Source organism: Larus michahellis, chromosome 4 (genome assembly GCF_964199755.1).
Source record: "Larus michahellis chromosome 4, bLarMic1.1, whole genome shotgun sequence".
NCBI lineage: Eukaryota > Metazoa > Chordata > Aves > Charadriiformes > Laridae > Larus > Larus michahellis.
This window is the reverse complement of record NC_133899.1, coordinates 46,378,496-46,397,674: the sequence shown is the minus strand read 5'-3', so window position 1 is coordinate 46,397,674 and position 19,179 is coordinate 46,378,496. Positions and strand designations below refer to the sequence as shown.

The 19,179-nt window shown below is 45.6% G+C and overlaps 1 protein-coding gene across 1 annotated transcript in view; it reads right to left on the bottom strand.

Moving 5' to 3' along the window:
- TSPAN18 (tetraspanin 18) overlaps positions 1 to 18,819 on the bottom strand; it is a 127,674-nt gene extending 108,855 nt beyond the window's left edge. Inside the window, exon 1 of the mRNA XM_074584328.1 lies at positions 18,634 to 18,819. The gene's annotated coding sequence lies outside the window, so the exon portion shown is untranslated. The remainder of the gene's footprint in view (positions 1 to 18,633) is intronic.
- Between the last annotated feature and the right edge of the window lie 360 nt (positions 18,820 to 19,179).

Below are 19,179 nucleotides of genomic sequence, written 5' to 3'. Positions count from 1 at the left end.
GGAAACACATCCCCAAGAGAACAAAAATGGGTTTGGCACCAGTGCCTGTTACAGGCAAGAGAACCTCCCTACTGGCAAGGGAGTCAACATCTGCTGGAAAAGGCAAACTTTTTTTTTTTAAAAAAGCAGGTACAATAGTTGCTGAAAATCTCCATTTCCACCAACTCAGCAGCCTGAACTCCCCAAACTAAAAATGTTATGAGATTTAGGGACAATATTCTTTAATTGAAGGCGCAACTCTATCTTCCTTCTCCTTGGAACTAGCTATTACCTATCACTTGGTCACCAGTACCCTCAAGTGGAGGCCCCAATAAAGTTATGGCACACTGGAGTAACAGTAGGCTGTGCATCAACTGGGCTGTGGTAGCGCTCCGTATGCATGCCCATCCCCTGCAGCTGATATGAGGTAATTTAATTTAGCAATGATAAAGTTCAGCTAAATTGCATTGCCTTTCATTTGCCATGGGCTAAGACCACACACATGGACAACAACCACAGCGCATCCAACAGCTGGTAATTTGACTGCATGCCTGCCTTCTGGAATACTGCAGACTGCTTCATATACCCTTTTTGCCTAACTTCAAGCCAGTATTTGAACCAAGCACACTCCCTTTCCCAGAAGGTGTCCTACCCATCACACCGGTACATATCCTGAGGCAGGGTGTCTTCAGTCTTGGGAATGTGGACATACAAAGCTTCTTGGTGGAAATAATTACTGCTACAATGAAGATTGAAATCTCTCAGAGCATAACAACTCCAATATGCCAAACCTCTGTTTCTCTGATAGGAGAGCACAGATATGTCCCGTCTGAGCAAACAGGGAACTTGCTCTATTTACTGTCATGGCCTGGATCTCCTACAACCCTTCTCACCTCAGAAACAGACTAGTACATGCAAACAAGGCCAACACCTGTGGGATGGCAACTTGCAAGTTTTAGACTGTGGTTTCTGACAATCAGCATTTCAGCACCCCTTCTTTTCTCATTCAGTCAACAGAAAGGAGAACTGGGCTTTTAAATTACACAGGCAATTAAAAAAAAAAAAAAAAAATCAAAGGAAGAAGCCAGAGATCCCTATTCTATTCTGCATAAGAATTATTCTGCCAAGGCAACCCTAAATAAATGAACACCTGCACTGCTTTCTATTGAAGAGGATGACCCATTCCCTTGCAATAAACACCCTTCACAGACCATGCCGGCATATCCCACAACCCCTTTGGCCAGCCCAGCAACTTGCTTCACGGGCTCATCCAAGAGCCCAACTCTAAATGGCACGTTTCTTCAGAAATAGTAGAGGATTTGTATTTAATCTGCAGAGATTAACTGCATACTTAATCACAGAAGTGAGGCTGATATGTTATGTACATACATTCCTCTGTAAATCCTACTTTTCCCACTGCCAATACCTTCATCTCCTAGCATGGAAGAAGAGGTTACGGTGGAAGAACACAGCTCAGGCTCCCTTCTCTTTACACACACAAAAAAGCCAAACAGAAACTGCAAAGCAGTTGCACAGCTAAAGGCTTTTGTCTGCAAAACAACTACAGCCACAATAAGAGCCATCTATTTACGCAAGCAATCCTAAGTTTTCAAGGTTAAACAAAAATATACTTTGTGCAAGAAAATAAGTAACTCTCAGAAAAAGGTAACAAGAACTTTTTCCAAGCCATCATAAACATTTAACAGGGAATAATTTCTTATTAAAGTGTATTGCTTGCAGTACCTAAAGCCACCCATTGAGAAATGTAAGAATCAGAGAGAGAAGAGTCCACCATAAGCAGCCTTTAAACATACAAGAGATTGACAAGCAGATCATAACTGTCCATGCTAGGAAAAATACAAAGCAGAGGGGGGGAAATATTCTTTTTCCCAAACATATAAATACACATACACTGTCTCAAAATAATAAATTTGCTAAAAACTACACAGGAAATCACGATCAACAGACATACAAGACGTCACAAGTACCCCAATGCTTGCTGCACTGTGCACCAGCCGTATCTTCGTATCATTTAAACCAATCCAAGTCAAAACAGTTTTCCCTAAAGCTGATTTCCCCAGCGCCCTATCCAATCTATCATAGGATGCCCCAAGCAAAGCAATACCTCATCATACTCATGCTGAATGAGAAAGGAAGAGCCCATTCCACAGTCTTTCCTTACTACCCAGCCCCATTGCCTTGCTTCATTTGGTACCAGCCCCAGATTCCCTGCAGCAATCTTTTTTATACTGCCTGCCCTTGCTCCTGCCCCAGGTGGTGCGTGTTGGCAACTTACTCTTCAGCTGCAAAATGGAAAACACTGATGTTCTGAAGATATGAAATATGCTGGCAGCTAATATTTAACAGTAAATATGCCTTTAAAAGGCCCAGCAAAACAAAACATTGAAAGTTCATTGAAACCTGAACGCCACAACCTTAACAGCAAAGATAACCCTGCAGCTCAGTGATTCAGGCTCTCCTGAGGGCTGAAATTGCCTGGCTAGCCCTGATTAAAGAGACAAGCACAGACAGACCCATTGCTCTAAGATATTTCAGAAACAGCTAAAGGAATGACTGAGTCTCATGGGTTTAATAACACTCACAATTTCAGTTATTTATATTGCCAGTTATCTAACTATTTACCTGGCTCCGAAGCAGAACATTGACTGCATCTCTATAGAGGTGAACGAAATATTCCTAACGTGTCAAAAACCTCAGCCAAAACCCTAAATAAATGGAACAGAAGTTCCTTACAGATAGAAATAATATCCCCAGAGGAAGGTGCCTGCTTGCTTCCTCTGCAGCCTTAACCAGCCCAGCTGCTTTGGGCAGCAACAGCAGGGTAGCCACAGCAGCACAGAGCTACTGCAAATACGGTATCTGCTCAGAATCTGAGACAAGCCTTGCTGCCCAGGTCACAGCTCCCATGCAGCAAACACACATAATGCTCCGAGCTGTGTGTCCACCTAGAGCCCACTCTTCCCTCAGTTAGGGTGGTGAGGTGAGATAGCCAGGAGAATCAGAGTCTCCTTTGTGAAAAACTAAGCAAGCAGAGGATATGCCTGCACTGTAGGAGACGTGTGTTCAACCTGCCACAGGTAGGATGATCCATCCCATCCCAGGGCCCCCCAGGTATGTACTTAACTGGATGAGTTGTTGTGGTGGTGGCAGAACTCCTCCTGCCCTGGCAGGCACACACACAACAGAGGCATCCATGACACTGCAGGCAGGGTGCGCATCCCAAAAACCGGGTGGGGAAGCACCAAGCCTCCAGCCTGCTCCTTGAGTCACCCCAGGAAGGGGCTGCAGGAGTCATCCAGCCACAGCAATTTGGTTCCGACATCACTTTTTTTTTTTGTTTTGGGGAGAGAGCTCCTCAGCCCTGTGCTAGCCTTTCCTGTAGGATGTTGGCTGCAGGAAGGACCTGACCTACACCACACCTGCAGATTGCCCCAGCTGAGCACACAGAATTGGGCCGTCCAAATGAGGGGTGCATCATTCTTCGTTATCACTGGGAGAAGTTGTGACTAACAGACAAAGCGCTACTTAAAACTTAATTTCTGGCTGGACTGTCCTTTTGCAGTTGAGTAAAATCATTCTCACCTCCCCTCCAACAGCTCCATATGTTGAAAGGGTTAAAAAAGACAGCAGAACCATTAGCATTTTGATAGCTTTCCACACATGTATAGCAAAAAGTCTTTAAAATTCATTGCATTGAGATAATCCTTCAAGTCTAGCATTTCCTCCTCAGCTTGAGGCAACCAACTGGTTTTCCTCCCCTTAATACCTTAATAGAAAGCTCCAAGGAGTTGCCAGGCTAGAAGTCTCAAATATGCTCAAGAAAAGCACAGTCCTGAAGTTCAAGAGAAGCCATGTGAAGTGTCTGGGGTTTAATTAAGAAACAACTGTAGGGGCATCATCTTAGATACTGCAACCCCCTGGAGATCCTGACTCCTGCACATCGCAGCTCACAATACGTGCACGTGCTGTTTGCCTTCTGAAACGCTGGGCAGACACAGCCCCGTTAATTTCAGCTGCCACAGAAGGTACTCAGCATCTCTGAAGAACGAACAAATTAAAAACCTTGACCCTGATTCAACACAAGCTCAGGGACTTGAGCTCTCATCAAGATCAAGGCTGTATTTTTTAACACTATTACAATCTCTCAAGAAGAACAAAGCTGTGATTTTGAACTGCACAATTGGCGTTAATACTCAGGAGCACCACACCTGTGCCTGGGAAGTATTTTTTTTTTTTTTTTTTTTTTTAAACACCCTGTGCCTTTTTAACAACTCCAAAGCAAATCGCTTTCTCAAGGAAGCGCCCAGGAGTGCCTCAGGGTGGAGAAAGCAGCCATCTCACTTTGTGGCTTTGATTAGGATTGCTGCAATAAAAACAGGTAAATGCTTCAGGACTGTGTCACTCCTAGATGCCACTAAATGGTAGGACTCAAGGAGTCACTAACTTGTTAAGGACTGTTAGGCCTAATTAAATCCTCTCCGCAAAAACTTTTTGGAGGGCAAACAGTCTGAAAAAGCCAGTCTGTTCAAAGGAAAATGCTTGTTATGAACCTGTGTACGCTTCTAAGAAAATTGAAGAGGTCAAAAGTTGGCATTCAAAAGAAGGCAAGAGTAGCAGCGAGTGCACTGCAGTGGGATGTGGAAAAAAGAGGTTCAGATCCCAGGGCCACAACCTGTAGAGTCTCCCACGCTCTATTGCATATCCCAAACCACAAAATATTGACTATTTTGGCTGAGGTAAGGATTCCCACCCCCCCCACACTCTTCCCCCAAATCCTTCCAAAACTTCAGAAGATCTTTGTTTCTCACAGTGAAACGACCAAGCAATGCCCCACACCCCCCAAAAAAAAAAAGCAAAACCAAAGAAACAACCAAACAGAACTTCATCTACAGAGAAAAAGGTGTTCTATGCAAATATAGTAAAAGCACAATTAACACAGTCAGAAGAAAAAAAGGCCTTAACAACATATCACTGAGGTATATGGGACATTTGGCTCCAAAGAAACAGCAAAGCAAGCCATTTCTTTAACTGGGAAAAATCTTCCTATAATACTGTAAATATTCCCTCCCCATTTTTTAAACCTGAGATATCTTTTCTAGGAGCAAAATTTGGATAGGTGCTACGAAGGAACAAAGAGTGACTCTGGCTCTTCCTTAAAAGCAAGATTTCCTCTTTTCTAATCTGTTACAAGTTTCCTGTGACGCCCTCAGCAAGTCATTGAGATTTCACTTACATCAGTTAAATGGGAACTGGTAAACAGGACTCTCTGCCTCAAAAAGGTGCCACAAAGATACAATCCATTTGCAATTCTGAGATGTTCAGATAATATGGACCACACAGAAACTCGATAAACACGTGGTAGATAATCGCTGTGACACAAAATGGAGAGGCTACATCTGCCAGAAAAATTCTGAGCAACAGACTCATTCTGGTGGGCTAGTACACGGATAGTTCAGATGCCTGCCCAATCTGTTCACTCAGGCACGCTGCACCACTTCATTATCCACCAGTCAATCTCTGATTTATGTCCAGGAGTATACACACAATAACAAATGCCACTAGCAACGCGAATCCTCTTTCAAATGCATTTACAGTTATTGGAAGGGTGAGAAAATTACCTTATCATCAGTTTCAACAACTGCATCTGTTTTACCACCTCCTTGCTAACCCATAGTGAATTCATCACAAGAAAAAAAAGCTCAGGAACGATAGAACAGGAAAGGGGAAGGAAGTGACAAATCTTGTCTGTGCAGAGTTACCTACAAAGCTGTGAGATAGGCAGACTCAAATGCTCTTACATTTAATCATATATAATTTAAAAATCAATGTTTGGGCCCACTCTCATCCTGTCGCACTTCATAAAGAATCAAAGATTACAGCTGAAGGTTGCAGCTTCATGTTAAAGGACAGTCTACAGGTGTAAGGGCAACACAGGCACCACATGGCTTCTTTTGGGCTCTTTCAGCTTTAAATGACCAGCCCTAGACTGCAGCACTGAAGTCCACAGGAATACAGCTCTAGCCACAGAAAGGATTTTGCAAGTCAATCTCAGGGAAGCGTTGGGGCGTGCAGCCCTGATACGCGTTCCGGCAAACCCTCCACAACACTATCCTAGTGCAGTCTGGCCTTATTTCAACAGGATGAATTAGCAACGCAGCTCAACCATACAGGTAAGTTCTCAACTTACTAGAACTTTTTTCACACTAACCTGATTTTTTTCAGTTCTCCATTCCTGATTCAGAAGAAGAAAAGAGTGAAGTCTTAGACCAATAGCTTGCTTTTCTCAGTAATTTAAATATACTTAACAAATGTGCAGAATATGGACATGAAATGGATGCAGAGAAGTCTCATCACTCACTGATTAGAAGATGTAAACTGACTTCTGTGGGCAAACAGTCTCGTGCTTAAAAAGGTCTCATATAATTCCCAAATGCCAACTATCATTAACGGCACAGCCTAAGCCTCTGAAGAAAAGCAGCAGCTTACCTTCATCCTCCTGGGAATCTAAGGAATCAGTAATCAGCCTCTTAGAGGTTCCTTTAGAGGTTCCTTCAAAGACTGTAACCAGAAGAAGCAAGAGGCAGAAATCTGCTGATGTTTCAATCAAAGATGGAAGACTCGGACTTGATTAATTTAAGAGAAATATTTTCTTTTTTTTAGATCAATTTTACATGAAGAAATATTATGATATGGTTGTCACCTAATATTTGAAAAGAAGCATTGCCCATTTATCACCAAAAGAACCCCACGGCTGTTTTCATTTCTCTTTCAAACACTCCGTATCTGCTGCCTGCCTCTCCACCTGGGGAGCACACATACTGGAGCTCATCTCACATCCAGGAGTGCTTTGACATTGTATGAGTTCCGCAGCTGATTGTATGGATTCCTCTGTGCTGCAAGCCAACAAGCTGTATGGAGATCCTGGTTCTGGTTTCCACCAGCTCAGGCCTTCTGCTGCCCCATGCTTCCGTGTGCTATGAACACACCTTAGGCCTCCTACTTCAACTTGAAGGGGAAGGAGGGGTAAAACCAAAAAGGCAAGCTCAGACTCCTCATCTACCACAAGATGAGCAAAAGTCTTCTTTAAATGGGTTAGCTGAGACCATCTGAGGATGTTTGGAAACAGGAAACTCCCGTTATTTAAACCTCAAATGCATAACAAGGGCCTGGAATGTTTTGCCTTTAAGAGGGGTGTTTTGTCTTTGCCTATGAAAACGGTGAAGCTTCAACACCTCAGCCTTTTTTCCGCCCCCGTTTTCAAAAGGAGGAGGAACAAAACATAAAGTAAAGGTGTGCACCTCGGTTTTGCAATCCGACCTTTTGAAACAGAGGAAGCCCCTGAAAGCTCCCCTTGGCAGCCAAGCGGCACACAGCGCGTCAGGGCTCAGGTGGCTGAGCTGCCCTGGAAAAACCGGATCCAGGGTCTTCGATGATGCAGAGAGCAACCACAGAGAACAAATGCCCTGGCTAAGCACACACCTAGCTTACCCGAGATCCCCTGGCTTTCTTCTTGTTATCTCCTCACTCTCCATGGAGAATTCAGAAAGGACGAAGAGAGGGCCACTTTCCTCTCCTCTCCATAAAACAGAGGGAGAGAAGAAATTGGAAGAACAAGGCCCATTACTGAAACCATGTGTTAGCCTTGCCTTTGCTGAGCTCACTGCAGTCAAACCAGCAGGAGAGTGTTTCAGCCTGTTCCAAGAAGCTCCTCTCTTGCCCTAAGCATTATTTTTCATGCCCTGCCCAACAATAATGGCCCAGGCACAAACATATCAGCAGTGTTCAGCTATATTTTCCTTGGCTGCTTAAGGTGCTTTTCTAATGATATTCCTCAGAGAAAGCGTGGGTTTAGGAGCTATATAGCCTTGTATAGCCTTGACCCTGCCAAAATACGCCGGCAGCGCTTCAGGGTCAGTCGCTCTCCTCCTGAGACTGACATGCTGATTTTTTTTTGCCAGGGTCTCCAAAGTTTCTTTGCTCCACTCTGCGAAGAGCACATACAGAGGAGCCACAAACCTGCAGAACCAGTGCAGAAAGACAGCAAGGCCACTGAGGGAGACACAAGGACACCTGGATGGGAACTTACTTTCTCATCTCACCACATTTTTTGAGACTTAAAATATTTTTTTTTGTTTCGCATAGGGATGAAGGTTTGGAAACCACCTTGCAATCCTTCATGCAAAAACCCACGTGCTCTCCAACAGCAGTCCTGCGGTTAGGACATGCACTTCTGGCATGTGGGAAACCTGCTTCCAGGACACTGTTTTGGATTTGTGACAGCATAGGTGAAAAACCCAAACCACTCGGCTCCCAACCAGCATCTCTGTTTTGACTAAGAAATTCTATCCCAAACGCAAGAACTTCACCCAAGGATAACTGAGTGGAGACCAACCCTTTCCCACAAAGCAGTACTGGTTTCAATAAATCAGCGTTTTCTGCGGGCAAATTGTTTCCTTGAAAAACTCCCGGCCAGTCCCTGCCTCAAGTAGTAACTAGTGTGGTTTCTGCTGAAGACATAAGCCTGGAAGAAACCCACCCAACAGAGGTTCTGCTTAGGAACAGCTCACCTCCCATAAACAGGGGCAAGCCAACACACAGGGTAGAAGAAGCAAATAAGGTTTCCTGAGGTCTGCCCTGACACCTCGGGATTCTCTCTTCTTCTCCTAAACCAGTAGCTCGAATTGTTAAACAGAGGAAAGGAGGTATGGTGGGAAAACCTCACACACTCCATTCCTGTTTACTTTATTCGTTCCTTAGTCTGTGTGATTTGAGACAGTAAAAATGCTGCCGATGTCCAAGAGAGTGTGTGCATGTCCATTCGTGTGTGGTAGAAGATTTGTAGCCTGGCCTGTACATTATGTGGACAACTTTACACCCTGGGGCAGACAGCATCTTTTTCTTCTGTAGCTCTAAGGAGAGGTAAACCTGTCTGCGGAGGGAATTAAAAGAAAACATACGGTAGTATTACAGATGTATCTCAGTTTGTTGTGCTGCTTTGAGACACTTCTGTAAATTGGCTTGAAAGCATCTCCAGAAGGACAGCTTTCTCAAACTATGTTCTCCAGAAAGAATGCTTTCCCCCTTTTAAACACAGGATTCTATGTGCAATACAGGATTATCCTATATAGGTCACTGACACTCCACGGAAACCTGTGTAAGAAGGGCTATTTAGATAAATAGCTCTATTCCCACACTGAATTTTTTGGCTTCTCTTCCTTTATCGCTAATAATATTTCAATTGAAACAACATCTTTGTGCCTTTGAGGATCTCTGCTCCCGCTGCCACTTCCCCACCTGGAGCTATAATCCTACGCTTGTCACAAACCCAGCCACTGCTGCAGAAGTTATTACAGCTACAATCTGCAGATTATAGCAACTTTTAATAGGGGATAAGCAGCAGGAAAAGGTGAGTTTAAGCAGCAAAGAACCTGCTGGTTCAAAGAGCCCTATTATTAATATTTATTATTTTCAAGCATTCATTGAGTGCTGTAGAAGATAAAAGAATGAACTGAAAGCCAGAACCAAGGAACCAAGTTTATATAAGATGAGACAACGGGAGAGCATAGTGTCTGGGGAGGAGGAGAGCCAAAGAAGAAGTAGTCACAGCAAGGGGAAAAAGCCACACCTTTTATCAACGAGATGTTCCTAACAGTAAGACGTATGAAAAGAATTAAATAATTCTTCAGTGTCTAATCAGAACGGTTCCCCATAGGGGATTCTCTGAGCATTATTACAAGGCATTGGCATATCTTTAAAAGATGGAGCTTCGATCATTAAAAAAAAAAGCGCAGGGTGGGTGTGGGGTTGAGGGGGTGGTGGGGACTGGAAAAACAACAAAAGGAAATGCAACTGCATCACCCTGTGGTATGGGGGCAAAATCCAGCCCTGGACACATGCTTTACAAAGCTCCAAGTAAATCCATTTAGACCTTGTGTAAAAGGTTAGAATAAAGCATAATTCTCACTCAGGTCCTCCATCATAGAAAAATTCCTTCTATTTTCCACAATCCCTTTGCCCCTGTTGCCCCAGAGGGGACCCCCAGTTAGTACTTCTCTTCCTTAACAAAGATGCACGCTTGTGGCTTACACCGTTTTAAACCTTCACACTTTCAAACAACAACCCGTGACGCTTCACAGTTCCAATGCACTTTGCCGAGATTAGCTAACAAGAATGTTCATCATACCCACATGCTGAGGGTACCGTCTTCATTTTCACAGCTGGTGAAACAGATGCTCAGCAAAGCAACGCAACTTTCCCGGAGCCAAAGAGGCTCTTAGAGCGGGCCGATGTTAGTGATGCTGGCATTTGCACCTCTCAGTTCTGAGCAATAAAATCAGTGATAGAAGTTGGGGGTGAGAATCCAACCCCCCCCCCCCAATGCCCTCTGCTCCCCAAGGCGAGTGCAGAGCTTCAAAGCTGTTCCCAAAGAGCATCACGTTACAGAAATACTACAAGAAATCTCCTACCAACTGAAACTTGGAACTATCTGCAGCGGCATTAACAAAGAAAATTGATGTTTTTAAACTAAACTCTGATTCTTCTCCTGCCAAGCCCCCCACCCCCACCCCCACCACTGCAGTATCAAAATATGAACACACAGAATGCAAAGCATGAAACCTGCTCCTTTCAGCACAGTGAGGAGAAAAAGAAGAAAAAAAAAACAGAGAACAAAGCAAAAAACCCCTCTCAATCCAGCCAGTCTCTGAGAAGCCATGTTCTTCATCTCATCAGACTGTTGTTCCCGACTGATGTTCCCTTAACATTTAAAAGAAAAGAATCAGTTTTTAGTTGACAAAGCATCACTGTAAGCTGAAATCTTTATCAGTTTGGAAGGTCTTTTTTTAAGACTGCGAACCCAGAGTCATTCATCACATCAGTTCTCAGCCTGCCAAAGCAAAACGCAGGTCAAGGAGATCTGTTGGTGCTTCCAGCATTGTGCCTGGAGCATTTCCAGAACTAACTCTCAGCTTTTCCTGTATCTTTTTCTGAAAAACAGCTTGGTGCAGCTCTAGAAGATCCCTGTTATGTGTCTGTGCTTCAGCCATATTCCCATCGGAAGCAAAAGCTTTGTAGATCAACACAAAATAAGCGTCTCATTCTAAGCAGATCCGAGAATCCCCTGTGACATTAACAGGAACAAAGGGCAGTCAGCAGTTAAAAAACATATCAAAGTCCACCCCTCTTAAGAACAGTTTGAGCCATTCAATACTTTATTCTCAATTATTTCTCATACATGTCCATTGTGGACCCACCACATTATTATCACTATTAAACCCCATCAACTATTATCAGCAAGACTGACATCAAAAAGCATTCTGTTTTCAAATGGTTACAGACATAAAGTGTATTGCCAACAGTGACAGTGACTCCAATTCCAAAATCCACTGAATGTCCATACTGCTAACTCATTCACCCTGGCAGCAGGTTTTGAGAAGTTCATCTGAAAGGTACCCCTACGTCCCAGAGACGGAAACAGGTTCTCAGTGGGTCTGAGAAACCGGCCCAGTATAGGCACAAGCTCTTTCTGTACAAGAAGATCTGTTTCTCCTTGCTCCTCGTGAAAATGAGATGTGCCATCAAGTGAGCCAAGAACAAACCCTGTTGTTGCTTTCCCAGCATAGCGTGTTCCAGTTCAGTGCCCTGTGAGGTCCATGTCTCAAGAACAGGCAAACTGCCAGTCAGTTCATTTAGTCCATTTTTCCTGAAGAAGTGTAGACATCACCGTTTAGTGCAATCTTTATTACTCTAAAAACTCCCTCCTCATAGACTGTCATACACTGAGCTTTTCATGAGGAGTAAATATAGTAACTGTTTCCATAATAACGTTAAAAATACCCCAACAGATTAAATTCAACAGATGAAACAGGGCCATAAATACGTATGTCTAGCCACATGACCAAAATCACCCTTCTTCAAACTGGGCATTGGGCCATGAAAAAAGCTGCTAGCGTTACAATTTCAGTGCTGAGCCTTATGAGCAGCACAGAGCTGCAGAAACAGTCACTACTGGAATCAGGCACAATATATACAACCTGAGCTGCAGCCAAGGCCTCTAAGCTCCTGAGCCCCTGCCAGGCTGTGCCACTGACCCCCAGTCAACAAGTCACCGTATAGTCCCATACCCCATTTCGCTCATCTGTCTCGTTGGCTTTCCAGACATCTGGAATGGCATAAAATGTATTTAAAGTTGTTTATGACTCAAGTGAGAAGTCTGAAAGAATATAAGAGCTATTATTATCTCTGCTATACTACATGACTTTTCACATTAGCAGCTTGGTTCAGTTCCACTTCTCTGGGATCAACAATGACTGTAAGATTTTGCCCTGACGCTAACAGCACAGAAACCAGGGTAAAGGGGATCCTCGTTACACTGCTTTCCAAAGACTAACTGGGGCAAACTGCAGACCACACTAGGCACTACACAGACACCCCAAGAAAGTCCATCTCTAACAAGACCATGCTCCAGCTAAAGGAGAGAGAAAGAGAGAGAGAGAGAAGGCCAGGAACAGTGACATGGACAAAGTTCAGTTTCAGCACTGTTTATTTCATCAAAACCATCCTCTGTTTCTTCCTGAAGTGATACCCTGGTCTAAAAAAATCTGAACTTCATTTGGGTTTAATAATTCACTGTTCTGTTGCAGTTTACTTACAGTTGCAGTAAACTTTCAATTTATTTCTCAAGTAGCTGGAAACTTCCATTTTAGAACAGGTTTATTTAGGAAATATATAGCAAAGGGAACATCATGATGACCAAAAAAAGCCCTGAAGGACAAGAACCCCCAAAGACTTCCCATTCGTTGGAATACATGTTGGAGGGACTACACAGACATGAGGGACCTGAAAGGAGGTTGTAGAGAGGTGGGTGTTGGCCTCTTCTCCCAGGTGAATAATGACAGGACCAGAGGAAATGGTCTGAAGTTGCGGCAGGGGAGGTTTAGATTAGATATTAGGAAGAATGACTTTACTGAAAGAGTGGTCAGGCACTGGAACAGCCTGCCCAGGGAGGTGGCTGAGTCACCATCCCTAGAGGTGTTTAAGAAACATCTAGATTTGACACTTCAGGGCATGCTCTAGTGGCAGAGGTTGTAGGTTGTTTGGTTGGACTCGATGATCTCAAAGGTCCTTTCCAACCACGAAGATTCTATGATTCTATGATCCTGCGCAGAAACAAGACCTGTACTAAAAACTTGTGACAGTCAAAACCCCACTTCCGTCATCTTGGAAGACAATGACAAGATACTAGGTTTGGTTTTCTTTTAACTGCATTTGGTGAGGGCAAAACGACACATGGGAATACTCTCAGTTGTCATGTAATATCCACTGCCTATTCTAAGTCTAGTCTCAGTCCACCCAATAATGAAGCATCCACATTAGGCATGTGGTCATCTGAGACTTCCTGTATAAAAACTCCTGCAGAGGCAATTTAGATCCAAAAATGACACATATACAACTCACCAGGACACTGAGCCTCTCTGCCTCTAGCGCCGCTTCTTATAAACTTTGGCAAAATGGAAATCCTTCAAGCCCATTCCTAGAGAACAGAAAGTGACAAGAGGTGCAGAAGCAAATTCCATTTGGGGTCAATTTGTAAGAGTAAAACATCTTTATCGTTTGTTTCTTTAAATCTTATCTGTGCAAAAATAAATAAAAACATGCTGACAAACTGGTTTAGCAGCTGGTGTTGTTAACATAAAGAAGATCAATGCACCGCCTTACTATGGCCACTTCTTTCAGTCTCAGACAATTTATGCTAAATTAGCCCATGACAGATCTTTACCAATGCAGAAATGATAAACAGCAAAGCAGCTGCTAAATGCTCCAAGGGAAGAGGTCAGAGGGGGAAAAAAAAAAACCAAACCACCACGCAAAAGAAACAAAAAAAAAGTCCTATCAACTATTTGGTGGGCACTGAATTCACACAAATCCTTTGGAACTAAGGGATAGGATAACTCACTCACCATTTTGGAAACCCAAGACTGCAGAGAGCAGTGAAAAGAAAACAAGAAACGGTGTAGGGGAAGGAACACGAGAGGAATGCTGAATTGTGCAGTCATAAGCAATGGTAGGACCAAATGCAACTCTGCTGTCATATCGGTTACAAATGAGATAGCAGCGACCATCAGAAAGCAAGGCTCTAGACATCTGGAAAATATCCTCACATGAAATACAATTAAAGTCTAGCAATCTTCCCAGTGCTGAGAAGTGGTGGGAAGGGAGGGAACGGACAATACAAAATATTTAAGGAAGTTTTAGAGGAAAAAACATCATGAGAAATAACGGAGTTGTCTTGACTGATTTTTCTGTACAACTGTTTTCTTCCTTCATTTGCTACTTTGAATTAAGATAAGCAATCATTTCCAGGGGAAAAAAAAAAAAAAAGAAAAAAAAAAGAAAAAGAGAACTCCTAAGAAATAACTTAAAAAGGAATGAGCAATTTCAGATCCCAAACAGTTCATTCCTGTGCATCTTAGGGGAGAAATACACGGGCTTTTCCCTCTCCTGCAAACACATTACTTGGTTTTGAGTCACTATTTCAAAATGACAACCAAAGACCACAACTTCCCAGAGCAGGTTACTTTCCAACTCTCACTGTACCACTTGTGGTTTTTTTCTCAGAAACCAACAAGAAAAATGGATCCAAAATCTTTCCATCACATTTTATTAAGTCAGTTTAAGTTAAAAAAAAAGAAAAAAAAACCAAAAAAACCCAAAAAAACCCCAACCAACAAACAAAAATCATACTAACATTAGTCCAAAACTCTTGAAAAAGCAAAAGTAGGGTTTATCTTGCAACAGTACCCCCAAACAAGGACTGCTTCAGCAGCCTTATAGCATTAGCAAGGAGTACAGATACTCACCTGGTTTAATTATAGCTCCCAAACAGACCTTGGACCTACTACCACCTCCTGCAACAACTCATCTTCAAGATGTCAAGAACTATGCACTACCTCACAAAACTCTCCAAATACAACGTGGACCGCCATCTGCTTATTTATACACCTTAAGCCTCAATTTTGTAGCATCTGAACTTCTCTTTTCAAGTCCTTCCTCATCCAAGACCCACGACCCCATAAATCCAGTAGCTTCTGCTCCCAGCGCAGTTGTGTCTGTTTTCCTGCAGCCTGGTGAGAACAGACAGGACTCAAGATAATTAAATAAAAACACAGGAACTGCATTATTTATTTTAAAGGAAAACGTGTCTTCTAGGAAGAAAGTCCTTTATTTGGGCAAATCTGTAAGCTGTTTATCAGCTTAAACTCATTATCTGCCCATATGGTCTTAGCACTGTGGTTTAAAAAAAAAATGGGCATGCACTAGCCGATGAAATGTCATCTACCCTTATGCCAGAAACTAGTAGTTTTGCATTGACGTCAAATTAGGATCCTTGCCACAAGTGAAGGGCTACCATAAGGATAGTCATAATATTTTAATTATGAAGGGATCTTACAGAAGGCAGCAAGGAAGGCAGGGGCAAAGCAAGAAAACCCATTCACAAAAATACAAAGTCACTTAATTCACTTTTTGCCTCCTTTGCTCTAATTCTTTTTGTTTGGGGAGGCGGGGTGGGAAGAGAGCAACCTAACTTAAAAAGAAAGAAAAAGGCGAGAGAATGAGATGCTAGAGCAAATAAACACACATCAAAGCATGAGATGGCTCTGCTTCAACTGCCTACAGTATTCAACCTGGGATAGATTAAGGCAAGATAAAAGGTGCTAGGAGGGAAAATACTACCCCTACAGCACTGCAGACCCTCTCTCTCATTTGCTCAGCCCTAATGCTGAGAGAACACGAAGATCCCGTCCAGCTCTGCCGCGCTGAAGGCAGCAAGCACACATGGTAGACCTAGTTTTACAGAAACACAAATTTGTCCACCATCATGTGCTGTCAGGGACAAGCTCCACACCGGGAGGTGGTTTGAAGGCCTTCCCGCTCCCCCGTTGAGCCGCTGCAGCGAAGCAGGAGCTGGGTTTATTGATTCTGTGAGTCACAATTAGCCACGGGAGGCAGGACCAAAGGTTTAGCACAGGACATTAAACCTGACTGTCTGAGCTGTCAACTTGGTTATTCCAAGAAGAGAGAAACAAATTGAAGTCACAGTAACAGATGTTACTCCTGTTTTATGAACTGCAATATCATTCCCGGTTACAGATACAGTTCCTGCCTTTTAAAACAGACCTGCAATGCTGGGTGTTTGAAATTATTTGAATTAAACAAGACACAGGCAACTTGGCAAAGGATTTCAGGGTAGCTCAGCATTTTCATACACACACAACGATTGCCGTTTCCCTTCTGCCCAGCCCCACCCTGAGCAGTATAATACATGTTAAAGCAGCCAAAAATGAGATCACGCCAGGATAGAGTCATTCGTTGCCATCAGCTGAGGCGAGGATGCAAACACTCGGACCCCATTTCTCTTTTGTGAAAAAACACACTCAGCCTCTTCTCGATTTCCACTGTGGGGAAATCAAGTTGCTGGGATCCGCTCTAAGTTTTAAGCGAGCCTGGAAACGGAAGACTGCTGTTCTTCCCAGGATGTCTTATCCTTAGAGCCCAGGGGGAATAAAGGGATTTCCCCATAATTTACAAAGGAAATCTGAAATACCCTGTGAGCAAAAGCCACCCCCAAGTTCCTTTGGCTCCTCCGCACCGAGGAGGCAAGCGGAGGGGCGGCCGGCCCTACGAAAGCTGTGCTAGAAGAGCCGGGCTGACACGGCACAGCAAGAAAGCCCTCTCGTGGAAACTGCCAGCATCACCCACCCGAGCCCTCCCCCTGCCAGCCCGCCCCGGCCCCGGCCCGCATCCCCCCGGCTCCCACCGCGGCCCCCCACCCTCCGGGCTGCGGGACCATGGCTCACCTCTCCCTGTCCCTTCCCCAAGGAATAACAACCATCCCTTCACCTGCATCTCTCACGGGCTGAAACACACAGCAACTTGGGTTAGCTACGCAATTTGTGAGAAAGGTCTGCTTTGCAGAAAGGGTGGGACAATCAGTGGAAATTTTATCTTGATTTTGCTGGCAGTCAGGAATATCTCAGAAAAGTTAAAGCTCTTCCTTTCCTCTTCTCACCCCCCACGCCTAAATTCATGGCAACTGTGTTGCATAGTATTTTAGGTTACGCCAACAAAAGCTGTACCTCGGCCACAACAAATACAGAAACATTAACTGCCTTCCAGGGAGGGTCAAACATTTGAATCATTTTAACATACTGTACGAATATTTCGGTGAAAGCAGATGATAAAGACGCACATCTGCACGTTATGCTAGACAGTCAGTTCCAAAGATTCTCCCCAAATTATGAAAAAGACAAAGAATGCACCTATTTCTCCCGATGACATCCCTGTCATTTGCTCTCAGTTTTTATACTTTTGAGACAGAGCGACTGCCACTCCTTACAAAAGCACTGAATACCAAAACAATCATTTTACTGGTAGAATCCATCAAACACTTGGATACATCCTGTTGCATTAAGAGAACTCTTTAATAACTCCACACACTTTTTACCCACTAGTAAAAATCCAGGGCAAGCCCGTGCTCACAATTTGCATATACCCAGCCAGGCACACAGCCATCTCCTGCACACTTCTGCCCAAGTAGCTTTGGTAGCCACTGGCTATTCAGTCAAATATGTGTCTAGAGTCTATTAATTGTGTTCAAATTTTCTCTTATTATAGAAATGCAAGCAGTAATCAGACTGAGCTTACTAATTGCTGAGAGAAGTGCTAGAGAAAAGAAGAAATTACCATTACCAGACTTCACAGAAAACCACCCAAGTACAATGCATCTGAAAACACTACCTACTCGCTCACTCCAACATTTAAATACAAAAGTTATGATAAAACTTTAAGTGCCCAGCTGTACAGTTTATAAATCTCACATATCTCAGTGAGGTGGTACCTCACTAACATGTTGTTGCAGCTATAAATCCCTGTTAGAAAGCGGGGGCTGACCCAGGGTGGCGTGACTGCAGTTTGCCCATCAGCAAAGTGTGAAAGAGAACATTCCTACCGGACTGGACTGAAGTCAGAAACACGGGTAACTCTCCCGCCTTCCTCATCCAAACTTCGGGGTGGCGGCACACCCCGAAACGCTACAACCGGAGGGCAGAGCGCCCCAGGCACAGCCTCCAGACACCCAGCGGCTCCTCCGCTTGCCGGAGGGCTCCCGGAGTGGGGGTGGGGGGCAATAGAATACAGAAATACTGAGGACAGGCTCCGAGACTCCCGAGACGCTCCCGGGTACCGACCGCGAGAGGCTCCCCGGGGCCCGACCCCGGAGAGGTGTTACCAGCGGGGCGGGTTCAGCTGGCTGGGGCTGCCAGGGAGCCTCCCCGCCGGCTCCCTTTGCCGCCGTTACTGCCAGGCGGGCTGGCACTCGAGCCCCGAGAAACTTGCACGCCCAGCGCTCCGGGGAGCCACGGCGCTCCCGCACACCCCGTCCCGCCCGGGCAAACAACGCGGCGGCGGGGGGAGGCGAGCCCCCTCCCCCGGGTGTCGCCAGCCGGCATCCCCGCGCGTCCCGGGGCAGCGGGAGGGCTGTGCGGTGCCAAGCCGGAGCCGGCGCCCCTGGCAGGGGGACGGGACGCTCGGCAGGGCTGGTGGCGGCGCACCGAGAAGCGAACCCCGGCTCTTTACCTGCCGGCGGCTGCGGGAAGGCTCCGGCGGCGGCGGCGGCTCCCCGGGGACAGACCGAACTGGCGGCGGGCGGGCGATCGGGCGGCTCCCGGCGGCGCTGGGCTCCCACTGCCGTGCGCGCCCCGTGCCCGGCGGCCGCGGAGCGCCAGAACCGCCAGCGCAGCCGGCTCCACCTCCCGGCCGTGCCCCCTTCCCCGCCCCCGCCCGGTCCGGCCCCGGCGGCTGGGAGCTCCACCGCCCCCCGCTCCGCCCGCCCGCCCGCAGCCTGCCCCGTCCCTCGCCACCGAAAACTTCCCCGGTGCCCTCGGCCGGAGTCGCCAAAGGCAGCCTGCGGACTCGCCCCGGCGGCGGGTCGGCCGTTTCGGGGTGCGGAGGGGCAGTCCTGGGAGGGTGGTCTAGGGGCAGCCCGCCTGGGACCCTCCCCCGCCGGGGGGTGAGTCCGGAGCTCGCCGGGCTCGCAGGAGGCGCCGGAGGGAGGAGAGCCGCCGGCTCCCCGCCTGCAGGGCGCCCCCGTAACGCCTGATGGGCCGGGGGCGATCCCTGGGG